Source organism: Falco biarmicus, chromosome 3 (assembly GCF_023638135.1).
Source record: "Falco biarmicus isolate bFalBia1 chromosome 3, bFalBia1.pri, whole genome shotgun sequence".
In the NCBI taxonomy this organism is placed as follows: Eukaryota; Metazoa; Chordata; class Aves; order Falconiformes; family Falconidae; genus Falco; species Falco biarmicus.
The window spans coordinates 5,900,270-5,921,165 of NC_079290.1; positions in this window are offsets into that span (position 1 = coordinate 5,900,270).

Below are 20,896 nucleotides of genomic sequence, written 5' to 3' on the forward strand. Positions count from 1 at the left end.
AATGATGGAACTTAGATTGGGACATACCATATGCTATTACTCCATTTAACATCCTAAAGAATCTCCGTCTTCCAATGTTTCTTCATATATTAATGTATTTTTGTTAATCATCCAATGTATGCATATTTAACTCTTCTAATCTTTCCCCATAAATGTTTCTTCCACCTCCCTAATTTTTTTTTACCCTTTTCTCTGAAATCTCATCGGTATTTTTCTGGCAACAAGGTGCTCTACATTTAATGCAGCATTCCAAATATAGTCACACTGCAGCTGTACAGAAAAAAGCATTCTCTGTAGCAAGATATCTGTGAGAATATAACCCCAAATAGTATTAGATATTTTTGCATACTCAGTGTTAGCTTACTGCAGCTGTGACCTTGACACTTCTTTATTCATTATTGCTTTCTAGATTTCTGAGGTGTTAATCCTGCAAAGACTCACATGGTGATCAACATGGAATATGGAAGTGTTGCACCCCGTTACTACAGGCAGAGATCCGCTGTAGGATAAGCAAGATTAAAAGGTATTGGCTTGCTGAGGCTGGAATTTTGGGGTTTTTGTCCCATTTTGGAACTATTAAGGAACAACAGAGCAAGTTGTTTTGTTTTCATAACCAACTCTAGTTGTTACTGGGTCATCAGGCATTTGTTGCCACAGTGCATATCTGACCACCACTAGCATCTTATAGTTGCTGTACCTGTTATCAGGGACCTTGACCCCCTCTGCTGTAGCTTCCTTTGCAAACACCTCTCTCAAAATTCCTTTAGCCTATCAGGGGACTCAACGTCCTACCGGAAAGCACCAGTAAAACACTCATTTATTTCTTCCCCCAGCCTTTCCACTGTTTGCTATAGGTACCAATTCCATAACAGTTCATTCCAGAATGTCAGATAAAATATAAAACAGTTGCTCCTTTGTGGAGAATTGTACGCCACAGGGAACGCTTACAAATCGCAGCCAATATTTTTGGTAGCCTTCAGTACTTTTGGTTACTGAGGGTTCACAATGTTTTGTTTTCTGTGAGAAATAAGGAGCTGGCAGCTGCCTGCAATAACCTCTGCTCCAGTATTCTACTATCTTTCTGTCAGCTCTTGCTGGGAACATGCCCTAAATCTGTTTCCCAATGATTAACTCCTTCAAAAACTTAGTAAGGCATATGATTATGCATTCATCCTACTTGGACCCTGCTTGTTCCCTTTGCTAATGAAATGCAGCTTTGCCTGCTCCTGAGAACATATATACCCAAGCAGCAGTCCTCATGGATCACTCACGGGTACTGTTCTTCATACTGTCTTTTTTTGTGTGAACCGACTAATACACTACTGAGATTCTGCAGTGAATGTGCAGAGAAAGCTGGGTATGCACCACTGAACCAAAAGTGTAGCACTCACAGATGAGTTTCTACAACACATACATGTGATTCTGCAGAAACAGACAAGCCAGAATATTCAAGCTATATATAAACACACTGAATCTTTTTCCCATTTAAATATTGAAACCTTAAATACATACTCTCGGTCAACATTAATGTGAGCAAATAGACAGACTAGATTGTCTAAAATTGTATACTTTCTTCCTTTGATTATCCTTAAATTGACACTCAGAAAGAGAATATACTTCATATGCATAAACATCCAAATCGCCTCTCCTTGCCATATCCTTTCCTGGTCCTGGAAGATGTTGTGACTCCATAGTCAAAGCGTCACAAAAATCAGTTTCTCTAAGAGAACAACCCCTGCCCTCACCTGCAAATAAGTAAATTCTTCCACATTTTAAGAATTTAAATGAATACTCATATAGATTTTATTTTTTTAAGAATTTAAATGAGTACTCAAGGTATTGATGTCTTGTTCTGAGAAAAAAAACTAGTCTAGGAATAAATTTTCATAGGCTTAGTTTTGTCCATGTGATCTCCTTGCCAGTTTCCAACAGCATTTTCATATTCTACTTTACAATCTGAGTAACCTGATGAATGAACATGTGCTATCATTGCTCACTAATGCTATAAAAGGACTCCTCTCACTGTGGACATTGTGAATTTAACAGTGAAGAGGATAAGTGAATTAGATATAAGAAGACTTTAGCTGATCCTCCCCATTCCATTATTCTCTGCTTCTGCACTTCTCTCTATCCCATTTTGGTACTTGAAATTGCACAGGTCTGACTGCTGTGAAGTCTCTTAACTTTTCTCTAAAGCCTCTAAAACCAGAAATTGCTAAAGGATATGTGTATTTTCTCTGTCTCTTATAAACCTCTGTTTAATTATATCACTCTTCCCCTAAGATTCAATTAAAACCATTAGCACAAATCTGCTTCTGCTGGGAATCCAAGGCAAATATCCCAGCATTGCATTCACACCATTTTTCAAGTCTGATTCTGACCACGCAATCTTCTCTTTGCAAAAACAGTATAACATTAGTTAAAGGATTGTTCTGTTCTCAATAAAGTCACTGTCCTTTCATTTTGCTTTAATAATAAATTAGGTCTGGCCATGGTTGAGGAGGCAGTCAATTGTCAGATGCTAAATACCTATCCCAAGGACATCACAAGTGTGAAATTGAAGTTGGCTGGGCATGTAGCTCACACAAAGTATAGTTCTGTAGTTGCTCAGCTTTTTTGGCTAACATTCACATCCCTGCTGATTTATATACTCAGTGAATATATTTACCTCCATCTTTCAGTTGGACTCCAAGTGCATCCCAGCCTACTTGGGTGACAAGCTGGAAGTATTTGAAACTTTAATTTGGTGGAAGCCTTCCTGCCTTTCCAGCCACAAAATAATTAATTCACAGGTTTGTATTCTCCCTTGTTTCCAGCTTTACTGCAAATAAAAAATTAATCTAGAGGAATCCCTCCTGCAAGCAGATTTTAATAAAGAAGTGATTTGTGGCTGCATGTAAGCAGTGTCAGGTAGAGAAGGGATTCACAGTATTCATCCTGTTCCACATACGGGAGCATGACATGAACATCAGCCTCATGTGCTGATCCACAGCGGGCAAGCACTGCTGCACACAGCTGTTCTTTTGTGGATTGTCTGCACTTCAGATGTGCTCCCCAGTTGTCATTATTCTGATTCTAGGATGGTTCAGTCCTTGCTGGGACCCTTCTGAGTATGAAGGGTAGAAGCTGGGAAACAAGGCACATCTTGGCAGGCTTCCCCACTGTTTTTTTGGTGGGGTTTTTTTGTGGGGTTTTTGTTTGGTTTTTTTGTTTGTTTGTTTGTTTTGTTAATTCAGAGATACTTGGAAGGTGGAGGCACACCTTATAACTGCTCATAGCCTCTCCAATGATTTTTACTCCTATTCGACTCTCCACTGCATCTCCAGCCCGTAAGGGGAAGCTCTTTTAGGTCATGCAATTTCTTTATCATGATAGATCAAAATTAAACTCCTATACTATCTTGCTTCCAAGATGGCAAAGGTTACAGTGTGAGGTGGAGGTCTACATAGAAGCATGCCATCCCCCTGTTCTGGTAAAATTCTAACCCTCCTTGGATTTTGTGGGAGTTTTGCCATTGATTTCAATAGTGTGTGATTTCTTGAACTTCCTCCCTTGCACTAATTAATTCACTTCCTCAAGCAGTTACTTGGATTTCTTTTAGTGTGTTATATTTAAAGAAACTGGGGAAGAGGAGAGATGCATCAGGAGCATGTCTGAGGACACAAAGGTTTACTTGTGATTCATTTCATGGTGAATGAAATTTACTTTCTTTCTCCATCTTCCTTAATCCTATTTCCAGGTAGTAACCTAGGCCATACAGTAGAAAGCTTATTAATGTAGGATCACATTTACACCTTTTTGATATTCTCATACTCTTATTTTTAGGTTTCATCTGTGCTTTATAGAATTTACGTCAGCAAAGAACTTAAGCATAAGCTTAATCTTCAGCTTGTGCTTAACTATTTCATTATTCCACACAACATATGAGCTGATGATTAACACTTGCTGAAGTCAATGAGAGCTTAGAATATGCACAAGCATTTTGCTGAACTGCAGCTTACCTCACAAAGATTTGATTTAGGGAAATTTTACATAAAATATGTTTGTTGACATTTTTCACTTTTTGTTTAGGATCCAAGTCCATCTGCATTAAAGTGCAGAAGTACACCTCACAGCACTTTAGCCTTTACAGTTCCTCCCAGGTTAGAACCCCCTGCAAATTAATTAATGTGCTGTTCTTTCTCCCTTCTAAGTCATTAGCAGAGGAACAGAATATAACCTGACCTCCTTCTCTAGCAGTAAAACAGCAGTCATTTCCTCCTAAGTCACTATTTTGCAGCTCATCACTTACTTTGTTTACTATCTTCCACCAGTGCTTATTCCACATGATAACATTCATATTCAAGCCAATTTAAATTCATTTTGAACTTTTATATAATGCAGTATCAAATGTTTTCCTTAATTAATTGGAAATGCATATCATATTATGCTTTTCTTTCATCCACTAATTTTATAATTCTATCAAAGAAGCAATCAATTTTATTGGGCAAATCTTTATTAAATCATTTTACTGCTTAGCTCTAAAAATATGAGAATGAATCCCAAAGCTCTTTCTCATAAATGTTTTTCCTTATCCAGAGTGGAATCAGTAGATGTTACATCGCAAGTGAAAGTAGCAAGAGAAGAAAATCAGTCACAGATCTACAGGGTTCTGATAGTATATTATAAGAAATTACTTAATGAAACAAGCAAACAATCAGAAACAATGTGGAAGACCTAATGATTAAAGTTTTATTCTTTGATTTCTGGAGATGCTGTTCTGCTAAAATCTCGGCTGATCCCTGGTAAACCAGTCATGCTTCTGCACCCTACCTCTTCTTCTGTAATGTTTATATTTGAAGTCCTTAAAGGTACTTCTCCACCTCATGAGGGTGTAATGAGAAAATATAGCTTTTCTTTAGCAAGTAATGCCCCCATATTTCTAAAAGTAAAAATTCTTATCAAGTTAAAAATGTCTTGTGTATACTACTATCATGAATATTTAGACAGGGCAGTGTGTGACTTCAGAGTTGAAACGGATGCATGTATAGATAGCATCAATCTAGACTTCAGTTAGTTTTCACATAAAGTGCCCAAAGCAATTAAACTGCAGCAACCTGAGTTTGCTACTGCCTATACAAGACTGACGGAGATGCTTGAAAGTAATCTGGCTGCCAGAATTCTCTTCACTGCTACCCCAGTGCTGTCAGTAGCCAAGCTATTGTAGGCATGACCACCGGGGGTGCAGTTATATCCATGGATATTGAGCAATCGATAGGCTTTGAAAATGTAGCAGACAGTTGCTGGGGAGGAACACAAACATATTGGCACAACACCACAAATTCCTGCAGCTGCTACGTAGGTGCAGCATGTAAGTGTCCACATCAAGGAAAGCCAAAGGAAGTAAACTACAGTGCCTGAACTGACACCAAAAGCCTCACTTAACTCACCTTATAGAAGGCCCAGAATAGGGAATTCAGAAGGTTAGCCTTTCACCTCTTGATCCTCAAGGGGGCAGGGGGCGGGAACTCTCAAAAAAATCCTTTTTTAAATAAAGTTCTATACAAGTTTTAACTTGTAACCTAATGTCTGTTTTGAAGGGAGATTTTGATCCTTAGAAGAGGTGTAGTGGAGCAGAGACAGCAATAGGAACATTTACAAAATTAAATTAGAACTTTTGAGTTTTATAGTAATATCTTTTAGTTTATTATTGAATCAATAATAATAGTATTTTCAAATTAACTAATTTTGTATGAAGCCAAAAGTCAAGCAAACAAAAATGATTCCTACTTCTCCTTTATGTCTTAACAGTGACATAATCTAAGCTCAACTAGAGACAAAGGAGGGATTTTTCTTTCTACACTGTTTCTGGTCTTGCATATGCAGGGGTCTTTTTATTGAATTCAGCTCTGTATTCTGCATATTCCTAGCTTCACTTTGTCATCATCCTACTGCTAATGTCTTTCATCATCTCTGAACTATATGATCTCATAATTCCTCTTCTACCATTTGTCTTTATAGCTAACCATGTGGGTTTACCTTAACTGATAAGAAAACCAGTGCTCCATTCAAGCAAAATAACTGTTCCAAATGAAAAAAAGACAACAGTGTTTTAAACATTGTGGCATCATTGCAAATCTTTCTTCCAAGTAACTGTTTGCCTTTTGGACTCGAACTTGGTTCACATGCTGCAAGAAGACTACTTATTGCGCTAATGAATCCCCATTGTTGTAACAACAGAAAGAAGCTTTTGATTTAATTGTATTTAACTGGGCTATGGCGTGGCAGGATTTAAGTATTTATTCAGCAGTAACTTAAGCCTCATGAAGTCTTTGTAGGCAACAAGATACAATAATAACAGTAAGATAAAAGGTGTAATAAGACTATTGAACACAAGTGGCCTCATGGACAGTGATTAGATTCAAGAGCCATCAAATAAAAGGTCTGCCTACCTTCAGGCTGTCTGATATTTCTTTCAAATGAAATTGACAAGTCTAAGAGGGGGAAAAAAAGAACCATTTATCTACACTAAAGTTACAGCAATGCTTAGTTAAACACTCGATGAGCAGCGACTCTTCAGGACTTAACTCCTGAAATAACAGACAAAATTTTAGGATGGGTTTAAGGACCTTGAAGATTGAATCTGTTTAGGTTTAACTTGACAAATATATAACCCACATTTCTTTTTCATTTTTCTGGTTTGTTGGTTGTTGGGTTTTTTTGGGGCAGAGAGAGGCTGTCCTTATTTTAATTGACTTTACTCTCTGGCAAGAGAATTTTTTAAAATTGCCTTTATGCAAGTCATGTTCGTTTTTGACCATTAAGATCCATATCCTCCTGAATAGCACTGCAGATGTGGGAAGGAACTTGAGAAAACTTCTAATCCAGAACACCTGAGCTAAAGATAGGACAGAGTATAAGCAGATGTTTACAAGAGGTTTTGTGGGTTTTTTAATGTCTTATTGAAATATTACTTTGAGGGAGATGCCAAAATGGGGTGCTAGCTTTTCCTAGTATTATGTTATCCTTTAGAATAGAAACATTTTTCCAATATCAAATCTAGATTTTTGCAGGAAAATATATTTGCTCCTCATCACATTCCCAACTGAGAGAAAAGTCACAAGACTCATATCATATCTGGCCTTCTGACTTTCTCAAGGAAAAAAAAGAAGAAAACAAAACAAAACAAAACAGAAAAAAGACTAATAACACTTGATCCTATACTGAGTAAATTCAGGAACAAAATTTTTGTTAATATATAATGTTTTCTAACTTCTCACTTATTTTAGCTTTCTGAAAGCTTTGTTCCTCAACTGCATACAGAACCTCAAATAAGATTTAATAACTCCTTGATCTGTGGATTAGAATAAATAGCCTGGTTTTCACATATAACTCATAGATTAAAACATGCTGGATGAAATTTGTCTTTTTTTATACATCATTACTATTGTCTTAGATCCCCTTTGTGATTCAATTCAACCCTCAAATCTTTCTGTGTGCTTCTTAGATTGTCGTCTTGCATTTATGCAGTGAATTGCTTTTTTTTACTTCAGTATCTTTGCACCTTTCATCGTGGAAGAAATGAAGAAATCTGCTATGAATTCCCTTATAGTCCTCCACCACACATACAGCAGCTCCCACACTGGTGTTTCCACCACATTATGTTTTCCATTACTGAGACTTTAATGAACTTATTACAACCAAGCTAAGGAGAGACCTCAGGGAATACCATCTATTCCCAGGCCCTTCAGTTCTCTTATGGAACCAGATACTCTAAGTTTTTCAGTCAGCTGTGATTTCTTGCGTATCGGTGTTTCCTCAACTTACAGATGAAACCCCCTTTCACTGCTATTTATTGCCTGGTGATCTTTCCTATAGCTTCTAGGAACGGGGAAAAGCTAACTCACTTTAGTCTTTGCCAGGAGCTCAGGTCTTCCAGATCTGAGAAGCAAAAAGAGACAGCAAGAATTGGCCATTGGCACACTGAAAAACTAAACTGCTGTCAACAAGTAGTCAGCGTAAGTAATATTTTATTATTTTTGTTTTGGTTTAACTTCGACTTTTTTATAAAAAAATCATTTTAATAACTTAACATGTACAGTAATTTTTACAACCATTTGTGATTCTGCTAGAGATTGAGAACTGTCGTTTAATGAAAACATATTTCCTGCATTTCCCTGTTTGTATACAACAGCACTTTAACAAAATAGCAAAAGCATTTTCAACTCAAGTATATTGAGTCCTGTTTATTGCCACTCCACCACCTGGTAGGCAAACTGTCCACCCAAGGAAGGAATTTGGATTATTATTTCTCTCCTCTTTTATCATTCCCTAAGTATTTATGCATTGATTGTTTAGGAATATAGTACAGAGTATCTTCTGAGATGTTGCACTTAATTTGACAGGTCTATGTTTACTTTTTCCTTTTTGTGAGCCTGAAACCCCACTGAGTCAAGTAAGATCCAGGTTTAAAATATACAGTCCTGGAAACTGAAGGCACAAATTATCATGAACAAAATATTTCTAGTGGACTAGGCTTTCACTGTAATTTGAAAGGCCTAACACTGCTATGAAATAGCTTGTGAAGACTAAACAAAGTTTACAGTACAAAAGAATACAATATATAACTGTCTAAACATTAACCCAGCACCGGTGCCCAGGTGCTGGTGGCAGCAGCAGTGGGGGCTGCGACTCTTATAGTGGAGCATGAGGACATGCCCTGAAATAAGCTGCAGTTCATGGAGAACCCACGCCGGAGCAGATTTATCATGACTATAGCCCAGTGAATGGGAAAAGTGTGAGGAGGAAGGAGTGACAGAGTTGTCACACGCTGGTGACAGCCCCCCAGTCCCCATCCCCCTGCCTTGTTTGGGACTGGGGCAGATATTGAGGAGTTGGGAATGAAAGAGTGAAGTTGAGCCTGCAGAAAAAAAAGAGGAGAGGGGAAGGGGAGACGACATTGTTTTCATTTCTTTGCTTTAATTATCAATAAATTAAACTTACTTTCCTCGTCTGCTTTGCCCATGACAGTTATTGGTAAGAGATCTCCCTGCCTTTATCTTGAACCAAGAGCTTTCTCATCCTCATCTCCCCCATCCTGTTGAGAAGCAGGAATGAACGAGTAGTCAGTAAGATTAAATTTGGTAGGATGGAGTTAACCTGTGAATATCACCCTTACTAGGTATCTCAGAAAATACAGAATCATTGAATGTTTTGGGTTGGAGGGGACCTTAAATATCATCTAGTTCCAACCCCCTGCCATGGGCAGGGACACCTTCCACTAGAACGGGGTGCTCAATGTGCCATCCAACCTTGCCTTGAACTCTTCCAGGGATGGGGCATCCACAACTTCCCTAAGCAACTTGTTCCAGTGTCTCACCACCCTCACAATAATTTATTCCTAATATCTAAGGTAAATCTACCCACTTTTCAGTTTAAAACCATTACCCCTTGCCCTGTTGCTAGGAGCCTCACTAAAATGTCTGTTCCCATCTTTCTTATGTCCCCTTTAAGCACTGAAATGCTGAAGTAAGGTCTCCCCCGAGCCGTCTCTTCTCCAGGCTGATCAATCCCAACTCTCTCGGCTCGTCTTCATAGGAGAGGTGCTCCAGCCCTCTGATCATCTTCATGGCCATCCTCTGGACTCGTTCCAACAGGTCCATGGCCTTCTTATGTTGGGGGCTCCACAGCTGGACACAGTACTTCCTCTAGGGGGAGAACCACCTCCTTCAATCTACTGGCAGCACTTCTTTTGATGCAACCCAGGATATGGTTGACTTTCCAGGCTGCAAGAGCATGTTGTCAGTCCATGTTGAGCTTTTCATCCACCAGCACTCCCAAGTCCTTCTCGTCACCTTATTGAGGGAGGAAAACATAATGATTTTTTTTACAAGACACCATGTCATAAAAACATTAATTACAGAGTTTATGTAAATATTTACAGCCAAAATGTTTTAATCCTAACTAATAAGCAACTCACTTCTGTCAGCTATCAGGTATAAGAATGTCACGGTTTAGCTGGGATAGTAGCTGGTGCAGTGCTGTGTTTGGGATTTGGTGTGAGACCAATGTGGATGGCACACTGATGGTTTTGGTTATTGCTGGGTGATGTTTATACTAAGTCAAGGACTTTTCAGTTTCTTGGGCCCTGCCAGCCAGAGGGCTGGCGGGGCATGGGAAACTGGGAGGGGACACGGCCAGGACAGGTGACCTGAACTAGGTAAAGGGATATTCCATACCATATGACACCATGCTGAGTATATAAACTGGGGGAAGAAGGAGGAAGGTGTTGACATTGTGCACTATGGCGTTTGTCTTCCTGAGTAGCCATTAGCCATGCTGGAGCCCTGCTTTCCTGGAGATGGCTGAACATCTGCCTGCCCATAGGAAGTAGTGCTTTCCTTGTGCATACAGCTTTTGCTTTACCTATTAAACTATATTTATCTCAACGCATGAGTTTTCTCACTTTTACTCTTCTGATCTTTGTCCCCCATCCCACTGTGGGCAAGTGGCTGCATGGTGCTTGGTCACCAGGTGGAGTTAAACCATGACAAAGGAGAAAAAACAAGGATAAAAAAAAAACCCTATCCATAGACTCTAAAAAAATAACTTTTCTTGTACTGTTTCATGAGCTTTCTGGTCATTAAAGTGTCTTTTAAGCTACAAGGAGATTTGAATTTTTAGATTTGAAAACAACAAGAAGAGAATAAGACAATCTAGGAAAGAAATAAACACAAACTTCTAATCTTAATTATCAGAAATCATCATTCTTCATATAGAAGTACAAAAAGGTTACAGTTCCTTTATTTTTCCCACCTTTGTCACTTCAAACAATTTTATCTGGACGGTATCTAAGCTTTGATAAGAATTAAAAGTTTCTAGAGCCCAATCTTGTACACACATGCTATATCAATTTGGGTTATCAGTCATTAAAAAAACAACGAAAGCCAGCACAGTCTAATAGTGAGTTATCAGCTGCTATAATTTGAGTTTCATGCTTTTAATTTGCTGCTGGGTACTATCTGATGACTTTAACACCTATTAATACTGTTCACACATTAACTTTTCACAGAAGTACATGTATCTCTGTGTATTCCTCCCACTGAAATTTGTACAACCGTCTACCAGAAAGGAATGATTACTTAATAATTTAACTGTTGCCACAGGTGAGCTCAATGGTGAGTTACCTAATTCATAATGATGAGTTCTAACAGAAGGACAGAGGATAAAGTCTACCAATCACAGATTCAGAGGTCTTGGCCTGTTTCCAGAGGCCAGTAACATCACATAAAAACTCTCACCCCAGACCATTCTTCCAAGCAACAAAGTAGACATTACCTTAAAATGCAGCTATTTTCATATTCAACAAAAACTCTAGAAATCCAGATTTAATCCTGAAACTAATCTAGATTAGCTTCACATTAAGTGTTTCCTCTGGCAAACCACATCAACCAATGCCTTACCAGTGGAATTATCTTTCTTTACAGTGAACTGAGAACCCTGTACTCAGGGTTTTAATGGGTTTTAATGGAAGTCAACTGGCAGCTTCTAGGTTGATCTGAAGACAATAGAGAGGTAGGTTTCCTGGGCTCCTGACTCTCTGGTATCAATTAAAAGAAAAAAAATGCTTAACAAACAGATTTATCCAGGGAAGTTTTACAGTGAGAGAGATTGTTAATGCCATAACTAGGTGGTGAAGGCAGCCAAAACCTTTTTTCTATTTTTTTTTGGTTTGTTTTTTTTTTTCCAAATAGTTAATGAATATATGCTTGTAGTTCTCATTTGTTTCCTTTCACTCTACACTCTAGCAGTCCCAAATTTATTTGCTGGGATGGTTTACTGAAGAGCTGACTGTACAGATAGAATTTTTGAGCTGGCAAAAATAAACTTCAGTCTATTCAAAATAGGTAAAATGTGAAAATTAAGTATGAAGAGAAATGGTTAAAAAAAAAAAAAAAGACTGTAGGACACAAGCATCATCAATGAGGAATATACTCTGAAAACTTCTTCCTCAAAGTACATACATGCAACCAAAATGCTTTAAGCACATGTAATCTTCAGGATACAAAGGTAAATTGAATACCTTTTAGCATGAGTATTGCAAGTCACGACTAGGCTGAGACATTAATACATTAATTAAACATTTATAGGCAATATTGTGTATTAGAAAAGAATTTATGGCTTTTGTGACATATTTAAAGAACAAGAAGATAGGAGTTTTTCTTAAGATCTCCTCAACTTCATTTGTAGTATTTTTTTATTTTGCCTAATCTAAGCTCTTCTTTTCTGGATGTGTAATTTTGCTCCCTTAAGGAAGACTGATACAAAGAAATATGGCAGCATTGTAAACTATCTATATGATAGCTGATATAGGTCATTAAATAATTTTTCCTAAGTATTTTTTTAATATATTTTTCGGAGATTTTCACACATGAACATTGCTTTCAACCACCTAAATGTCAATTTAGCAGAAATATCTTATTTTGGAGCATGAATGCAAACACTACGAAACAGTGAACATAGATTAACTTCTTACTCTTGTAATTTCTTGCTAGCTGATTTTTTCTCTACATTTTCCTGTCAGAATGCAAATTTTACTTGGCTTCCATATCTAGATTTCATTTTTGTAAATATTTACAACTCTACCTTTTCTACCATGAATGACCCTATTGAAATCAAAGGAACTGAATGCATCATTAAGTTTTGTATAAATATGTGGAAGACAGAGGGCAGACTCACCACTTTAATTAGCATTTCAAACACTTTAATCACCATTTTATTAATTTTTCAAATACCGTTGAGTTGAATAAGTTATCCACATTATGAACCAAGTGAATGAACTGTAACAACATAAGTACAGATATATGAGGGACATAACCTACATTCTGATGAGATAAACCAAATTAGCATTTAATAACATTTTTATACCCATAATTAATCTTGATGAAAAATGGAATAGTTACCTACCAAACTACCTAGATGTTTAGTCAAATCAGGTAACTGGATAATTAGACTCCTAAATCCAGCAATGTATACTTTTAATTAATTGTTGTTAATTATTATTAAGTGTGGATTAGCTCCTACCACACACTTTCACCTACACATTAGGAGCCGTTTTATGGTCATTATTTATTCTGCAACTGAGTTAGTTTATTCTGCCTGTTGATATACATTTAAAACATCTCATATCATTGAAATAGACTAATTTAAAAGTATTATTAACATTCTTTGTTTCAGCTATACTTCAAAAACCTTGACTTTCACCTCCTGATGAAAATGTGTTTTTTCTCAATGTATTAACCAGCCTATGCTGATGTCAGTCATATTACCTTGCTAATTGCTTCATATTTTTTAGGATTTGCCATCACATTGGAATAGACAAAAGAGGTGGGTTTATTAACAAAAATTCATGAAATTTTAATTGCAGCAATGTATCTTTTTTTTCCTGATAGAAAGCTATAGCGGTTTCTAATTTAACTTCCTCCCTGCCTTGTTAGAGAAAAGGTGAATCTTCATTTATGTGAAACTTTCAATCTCTTACACTGTTGCTTTAAAACCTCTTTGACAGTTTACTTGTTTTGAATATAGACCTTGATTTACAGAGAACTTAAAGCTATATTAGCTGACTTTCATGTGAATAAAGCATAAGGAGTAACTGAGGCTTTTCCCAAGTGGAGATTAGTTAATCTTTTGAGAATCATTTAAGGGGAAGAATATCCATTGCTTAATGTAATACTGTACCCCAATCTGTATCTAAATACCATGGTGACAGACTCATTAGAATTACCAAAAGCAAATATGTATACCCATTCCAATATTTTATGTCGACCTTTTGGAAGTCTAATGAGGCAGAATGAACTGAACTCATATCTAACTGGCAATGAATGAAAAAAAAGAAATCAATCAGTAAAGAAAGTAAAGTAGCTGCATAGAAAACAAATGAGGAAAGAGCAGAAGCGGGAACAGACTGGCGAAGTGAGCTTCAGTGGTTATTTTTAATGCTAGAAAGAATGGGAAAATTAGAGAGGGTGGTCTTGAGAGGCTGAGATAAAGTGCAGAGCAGAGAAAAGGAAGGAGAAAAGAAGGGAGGTATGGCGGCTGAGAGGTCAAGTACTAAGGAAATTATTGTGCTTCCATAATAAGGCAACACCAGAGAGTTCAGCAGTCACATAAAAGCAGTGAGCATATGATGATTCTGTTTTTAAGAGATTTAGAACATTGACTTTTTCAGATATGTGCAGAAACTGAACACACTTGGAACTTCCCACAAAGGTACATTTTGAATATATTTCACTCTGGAATGTGATGTTTAGAAAAGATTCACAAAAAGGTTTTGAAAAAACCCCCACACTCTTTTACTTGACATTTGATGGGGTTTATCATCATGTATCCTTTTTAGGTTTTATAAAACTTCATTTTCACAATGAAAATTGTTTCATTATTTTTTTCCAAATATCTGTACATGTTTTTTCACTAATAGTGTTAGAACCTCACTCACCAAAATCTCATAGAAGCAGAACTAGATGGAGAATTAAAAAAAGTGTATAAACACTAATTCTTTGGATTGGGACAGGGTGTTAAACCTTGAACCACTTTAGACATAGTTAATTACAGGTACTTTTTATCCTGATGGGGAGAAAGAAGAGACAGAATAAGAAAAGGAGGATTTAATTACTCATAAACACTTAGTAAATGTTAGAACCAATTAGGATGGTAAAGGTAGATTGTATAGATTTCCTGCATATAGGATTTAGTGGAAAGGTATGTAGACTAGCTCTGAACATGGAAAAAGGCCTCCAAAGCGGGTACCAGCTCAAACCCCACAGGAAGCTTGCATGGGCTTTTGTCGGGGGAGAGAGGAGGAAGGCAGTTGGCTAAGTAACTGGGGCAAACTATTACTCAAATGATGCAGGTGTTGTCTTTGGCAGTTTTACTTAAAAAGACAATATTGAAAAGCCCTTGGAAAATTTGTGTTATCCATCCAGTTATACTTCAGAACAGCATTTCACCTGGTTCCTGATTGTGTTGGTTTTGGGTGGGATAGAGTTAATTTTCTTCATAATAGCTCCAGCTGGCAACTGGGTACCACACAACTGCTCCTTCACCACACTCTCCCACAACACCCCTTCCTTCTTCCCCTAATTTTACATATATCAAGCATGATGTCACATGGTATGGAAAACTCCTTTAGACAGCTGTGGTCGGCTGTCCCAGCTGTGCCCCCTCACAACTTCTTGGTGCACCCCCAACCTACTCACTGAGTAGCAGAAAAGGCCTTGACTCTGTGTAAGCACTGCTCAGTAATTACTAAAAACACCCCTGTATTATCAACACTGTTTTCAGCAGAAATCCAAAACATAGCCCCATACTAGCTACTATGAAGAAAAATAACTCTATTGCAGCCAAAACCAGCACCCCAATTTTAGATGCCAGTTGACACTGTAACTGGCTGCAAAAAGTTTCCTCTCTGAGGCTAGTTGAGCTACATAACTGTCTGAAATGTTTAGAGGAAATTTTGGACTTGTGCACCGTACCCTGGCTTATTAAATCCCCTGATTAGTTCTGTTGCTCCAAGTTTGGGTGATCTATACAAGAATAGGTCCAGCATAAATAAGTTCAATTGATTCACAGCACTAATTTTCTACAGTGTCTCTAATTTTATTGTCTCAGTGGAATCGAGAGAGAATACTTCTTTTAAGCTCATATGAGGCAGATTATACCCTTGCTCATGATTCACCTTTCATAATGGACCATTTCACAAAGCTACACAGCTTTGTGGATGATGCTTTAAACAGCTTGAAGCAACATTAAACTGTGAGTACCTCTCATGTATTGGTTTGTGTGACTCAGACACATCTGTTCTTATCCTCTAAAGCTCTGGAAATGGGCATCTGATCCTGCTTACATGGATGTAAATCAGAAAGAACTCTACAGGAGTCAGTGGTAGTATGCATATGTAAAAATTGTGCAGGAATTATAACTTCAGTTTGACGAATCCCTGCAGTCTGAGCTAACGGACATGGTCTCTTGGTGGTACTGCTGGTAGGCCTAATTAAAAAAGTTCCACACAGAAGTCTGCTGTTTGAAAAGAATGTTCTGTTGCAGCTGGAGTATTCTACAAGAACCCATTCATTGTCTTCAATACTTCCTAAGGAAATAAGTCTAGATATATCACGTGTGGTTCTCTCTTGATAGCTAAAACCAGTCACATTTTTCTGATTAAATAGAGCTCTGTCATTAACTGCCAATGACTGAACATGAAAAGTCTCTTGGGAAATTTGTGTTTCAAAGCACTGAAATGAGGATCTAAAGGCATCACTCCCCAGATCCCTCACACATTTTAGTGCTGCCATGTCAGTCTTAGCCAAGAGATCTACTAACCTAGGTTCTGAACACCCTACCTTGTAAGGCTACTCATACTCCTTGCCAATGCAGCCAGCAGATAAGCGACTGTTCTAATTAAAGACTGATTTCTGGATCCATCCCAGAGCCCCATAGCTTTCACAAGGCAGCTAGTGACAATTCTAGGTTCTGAGATCCACAAGAATCCCACGGAATAAAAAAAATAAAAATTACTCCTATACCTCTTTCTGCTCTGAGACACCTGACAATTCTATTTGGCTCAAAATAAAATGTCAATCCTGCATATTAACCCATTCTAAGGAACAGAATTTTCACAATGTAAAATCATTCTTGCTTAGAAATGCACGAAAGATGAAGGTGTGATATGCTGCTAAATTTTCACTTTATTTAGATTTCAATATAGGTTTTACATAATTTAATGACTGAACAGCTGTCCTGTCCTGTTTGGTGAGAAGAGGGAAAGGCAGTTTTTGATTCTTTGTGCAGCAACTAGGAATAACTACGGTTACTGAGACTTTGTGTAAAACAGCAACTTTTACTGATTGATTCGCTTATTACAATTGGTATGTGGCCAAGGAAAAGAGATTTGTAAACTTGAATTCCCAAACACATGGCATGACAAAACAGAGTAAACTTGAATTCTCAAACTTCAGGCATAGGGATCCATAAACTTCAACTGTATGAGAAAATCGGGAAAGAAGGAAAAAAGGGAAGAAGAGAGAAAGTATTCACCACCCTCCATCCCCGCACTCTCTCGATCTGCAGCTGCCGCAGCTGGCAGCTTCCCTCAGGCCACGGACACCCACGGCACCTCCTGAGGCGCCTTGTCACATCCTGGGCCTGGGCCCGGTTCCTCCCCTGAGGCGGCCGCTGGGTGTAAGCACACATGTGCATTAGGTGTTGTGGAAAGTTCTCCAAATGAGGCAGGGGGTGGTGTGGGGGTCTGGGGTGTCTCCAGACCCCTGCCAGAATCAGCTTTGATTGACCTTGACTTCAGCACACAGGCGCTTTGCCTCTGAGCCTGCGTGACTCCTGGGCCGGGTTGTGCACATGGACAGCAAAAAGTGCCCCCAGGCCTACCAGGAGCTGTAGCTCTCTGTACCTTCCCTTGAGCAAGGCGGATGGTCAAGGCATCCTGAGGGTGTTAACAGTCCTTCACAAATGTTAATAGTCCCTCACAATAGTACTAAAACAAAAAAATAGTGTAATGTTTCTGAGTATTTTTCTTTCTTTACCATTCTCATTCTAAAAGAAATTAGAACTACTAACTTTGTTTTATTTGAATTTTGTTTAATTGAGTTTTAAACCAAACTGATTGTCTTTTCAGCCAGGTAGCTATTATCACCTTTCCTTTTGGTGCATATTAACATCTTGTTAAAGAATTCTGTAGTAGTTTTTTGAATGAAGTTCTGGGAAGAAATTTACAACTGCATGCTTGTAAATCTTGCTTGTTTTCTCCTTATAGTTATTTAATCATAGCCATTTCATGGCACAGATGTCTAATTGCTTTATGATTTAGTTTTCCCTAGTTTCTCTCAATACTGGCTGACCTTGTCTGAAAGTTGGCATTGGACTAATATCATACTAGACAAAGCTTTAACTTGCCACCTGAATAAAAGGATAATGTCTGTACTACAGGCAGTAGATCTCTCATCTTGTTGCTTCAGTGAACTAGCATGCACTATTTCTAACTGTAGAGGTTTGAATTGTAATTCAACAAGCAATGTAAATACCTACCTAATTTTCAGTTTGTGTATAGTCCCACTGAGATCCTAAAATTATCCACTGATTATTTTACAGATTAATTTATCTCAAGAAGCTATGATTTAGAATTTAGGTGTGAAAAGTAGGGATTCTATAGTGGGATGAGAAGCAGAATGCAAATTATGTGTAGAAAACCTAAGGACAAAACTGAGGTCTCCAAATTTAATTTATTCATCAAAATTTTGTGCTTATTCTCAACACAGGAAATACATTCAGGTGAAATACACATTGGCTTTAGGGGTTTGGGCGTGGATTTGGATTTTTTTAAAGTACTCTACCAGCCCTTCCTCTGATTACTTAATCTGCAAAAGGTTGCCTTAGATATTAGCAAGAAATAAGAATGTGTAGCCTATATGAGCATCAGGCATAAAAAGTATTCTTTAGACTGCATTAACTTTTTGTAGTTCTTCCCTTCATGACAGTCTTTTCACCAAAGAAGGTTGACATACCAAAAGAAACTTCCTAGGAAAAATGAAAAAAGTAGTCTTGTATTGCTACACAGCATTGATAGGATAGAGCGTTTCCAATTCTGTGGCTGTTTTAAGAAAAGCCTGGAGAAATGTTACCACAAAAAATGAAAAACTCTCAAGAGTATATTGTAAAGGGATAAATACATGAAGGTTATTGTAAAGATTGAAGGCTGCTTTGTCTCTGTGCTTATATTCTCATATGTAAATAGTTGAGACTTCTTACTTTTTTCAGGCAAAGGTATAATAAATACAGAAAGGTTAAAGCTGGACAACTGCTATGAAAAAATACAGGCAAAGTGAATATACCACTTTTGTTTTGCCAGTTGTTCATGATTAAGGCCTTTCTGTGATCAGCTACAGATGTTAGGATAGATATATCTTCTTGATTTACAATTAACCAAGACATATTTTGCTTTATTTAATTTAAACTTAACTAAACTTTCACAAATTCACTACAGAAGAGGGGACAAAACAATATTATATAATGTTCCTTACTTCAATGCTTGGTGGTGAATCTTGCTCAAAGTCAAACTGTTTAGCTGATGAGAATCAGAAAGCAAACCTCACCTCTCCCCAGTCCCCTGGTAATACTGGCCAAAAACCCTAAACAACATTGAAGGAGCTGAAATTAATAAATATACCCATGGTTTTGAAATGTGCTTTGAAAATTCCACCATGTCAGCAGAAGACATTTCCACTCTTGTCACTGATGATCCCTTGAGTGACATTCAGATTGCACTTTTCTTAACAAACTGTGAGAATGGACTGAATGTGTTTTCCAGATTATAGTTTTAAACCATTGTTTATTTAAAAGAATGAATAAACAGCTAAATATGTTCAAACACTTGTTTTATTTGAAATGTCTGTTGGAACAAGTGATTTTATGGATTTGTGTTGGATTGTTCAGTGCATTTGTTCACAATCACTACTTGCAGTGCAAGGCAGCAAGGGAGCACATCTAGATTCTGCATTGTCATTGTACATGAGTTCTGGTGGAAGCCTTGGGAGGGAGGGGAAATTGTGCTTTTTCTTGCAGCTAAACCAGACAAGTTTGGAGGGAAATAATTCTGTAATTTGGGGTGGGACAAATAGAAGAAGAAAAAAATTGAAAGTTTACTGAGAAAAGCAAAAAGTAGTTTCAGGCTTCAAATGCAACAGAAAGAAGTATGTTCTGGGGTGCCTGAGGACACCTGAGGATGAAGAGTTCACTGGAACGGATAAGGTTCACTCAGCTGTTGACTGAGTGAAACTGAAAAAAACAGAACCATTCTGAAAAGATGTACTGTGAGAAAAAGGTTGCTTATTGTATTTCTACTTACATATTTTCTCTTTCTGAGGATTCTTTTTCCAATTTTGAAAATTTTGTGGTTGCAGTTTCTGTTCTTATAAAAAAAACAGTCACCAGGAATCAGACATCCCTTGTGTTTTGAGATTCTCAAAAGGGTAAAGGAAAAAGCAGGTTTACCTCGGAGCTCTGGTTAGCTCAGGAGTCATCACAGCCATAAAACAACACCAGCTGACTTTAAATATGCCATAAGACTTACTTTATTCTTACTCAGACAGTATTTTGCCTTGGAAAATATTTTTTAAAACCTCAAACACAAGCATTTACTGGTTTAGTTTTGTTTAGTCTGTGCCACATTGGGGGGAGGAGATAGAGGAGTTGGGAATGAAGTTGAGCCTGGGAAGAAGGGAGATGGGAGAAGAGGTGTTGTTTTAATTTGTATTTGTTTCTCATTATCCAAACCTATTTTGATTGGCAAGGAATTAAAATAATTTTCCCCAAATCAAGAGTGTTTTAATTGTGACTGACTCTGTCTTTAACTTGACACACAAGCCTTTTAATCTTATTTTCTTCCCCTGTCCTGTTGAGGAGGGAAAGTAGAGAGCAGCTGGGTAGGTTCATCTGACAGCTGGCCAAGTTCAAGCCACCACACACCCCTGCAATGATGTTAAGCTAAATTAAGAGTTCAATTTTTTTTTTTTTTTCTTTAAAATTTATTAAAATCACATAATGACATATATAAAAAAACTTCAGGGAAGAACTCAGCACCTGGGAAGGAAAATATAGTATGACTGTAGAGTTATGAAGTTGTATGTAATGACCCATTTGAATTACAGATCAAGTCCTATAATGTCAGATCTTAAATGTTGGAAGTGGTAAACTAATCAGCAGTGGAGGAAAAGATTGTGGAAGAAAGAGGGAGACATGCATATAATTTTATCAAGCTGCTAAGGAACAAGTGGTCTGAAACACAGTGTCCTAGGCCACACTATGCTTTAGTTGAAAGGTCTTAAGGGGTTTGTTATCTTTACAATAG